The following is a 1900-nucleotide window of genomic DNA, read 5'->3' as shown; positions in this document are numbered from 1 at the left end:
TACTAGATGGAGACGTGCCTGTTTGGCTGCCTTTTGGGTATCTTAGTTAAAGCTTCTATTGCTGTGAAGAGACACCATGACCACAGCAACACTTATAAAGGAAAACATTTGATTTAGGCAAGCTTACAGTTTCAGAGGATTTAGTCCATTATCAACATGGCAGAAAGCATGGTGGATGCAAGCAGAAATGGTGTTGGAGAAAGAGCTGAGAGATCTCCATCCAGATCAGCAGGCAGCAGAAAGTGACTATGAAATACTTCAACAAGGCCACACCTCCTAATAGTGCCACTCTCCATGAGACTTTCGGGGCCATTTTGATTCAAACAACCACAGAATCAAAACCCTTGTAAGTACCTTTTCAACCACACTCAATAAGAAAATAAAAGGAAGATTTTGGAGCCAAAATATCACACAAATGACCTCTAACTTAATCTGTTATGGAGTGTATCATTTCCAACTGAAATGCTATGATCTCAATCTCTACTTTCTGACATTCTTCTTAACATTTCCATATTCCTGGTCCTATAAGAACAGCCAATTTAGTTCTGTATACTAATTTCTATATTTTTTCACCACCTAAAATCTAGATATCTTCTACACTGTTTCAAGAGACATCATTCCCAGGTTCTGCCTAGCAACAATATTACTTTTGGTTTTCCATTTTTTTGTCCTAACTTACATTTATGTTGCTCTGATTAAATCCCCTAACCAAAATCAGCTCAGACAATGAGTGGGGTAATTTGACTTCATCATTTTTAGAGCTTAGGATAGAAAATCATGTTAATAGTTGAATGCAAAAATCCATGGACAAAGATTGTTTCCTGGCTTTCTCTCTTGCCCAGTCACTCCTTCATTCATGCTAAGATAGCTCCCTTTTGTAGCCCAAGCCCACTTTCTTAGGGATATTGCCACCCTCATTGGAGGAACTTTCCCACGTCAATCATCAACACAATCTCTCCCAGATACAGCAGTCTGTGTTTTTTATCAACCACGCCACTCTGAACACAGTTGAGCAAATGTCCTTGTGGTAGGATCTTTTGGATATATGTCCAAGAGTGGTATAGCTGGGTCTTGAGGTGAATTTACTCACAACTTTCTGAGGACTGCATGTTGATTTCCACATTGGCTGTACAAGTTTGCACTTGTACATGTCCTTGCCACATATCCTTACCAGCATTAACAGTCCCTTGTATTATGGAGCTTAACAAATCAACAGGTGTAAGATAAAATCTCAAAGTAGTTTTGATATTCATTTTCCTGATGGCTAAAGATGTTGAACATGTTCACGGTGGGTTTATCATCTTATAGTTCTACCAGCAATGGAAGAGGATTTCAGTCTCTTTACAGCCTCATCAATACTTGTCGTTTCATATATTTATGTGTATGAGTGTTTGCCTGCATTTGCTGCTGTCCTTAAAGGCCAGGGATTGATTGCTGGCCTAGGATGCTGTGTATTTTAGGAAATGTCTGTCCAGGGTGTGTGAGCCAGCCCAATTGTGAAGACCGGAGGACAACTTGCAGGGGTGAGTTCTCTCCTTCCATGTGCATGTGGGTTCCAGGGATGAAACTTGGGGTAGGTATGGCAGCAATCAGCTTTACTTGGTGATCAGGCTTGCTGGCCCTGCAGTATCTTCAGAACTTCCTTGTGGACCTTACTGGGTGTGGGGACTCCAAGGGTGTTCAGTGACCATCCAAATCTGCCTAGCCTCTCCACTCATTGCCCCCCACTGTAGGCGGCATAATAACCAGGCTAGCTTAATATGAAACAGCAAATTTTAATGAAGGGATATCTTACAACACCAGCGATCCAGTGATGAGCAGGAAATACAAACAAAGAGAGCTGCGGGGCTCATGCTCGCCAGATTTATAGGTAAACATTAGCCCAAGGCGAACACGCCCC

This window comes from Microtus pennsylvanicus, chromosome 15 (genome assembly GCF_037038515.1).
Source record: "Microtus pennsylvanicus isolate mMicPen1 chromosome 15, mMicPen1.hap1, whole genome shotgun sequence".
Classification (NCBI taxonomy): Eukaryota; Metazoa; Chordata; class Mammalia; order Rodentia; family Cricetidae; genus Microtus; species Microtus pennsylvanicus.
This window is presented reverse-complemented; position numbering follows the sequence as displayed.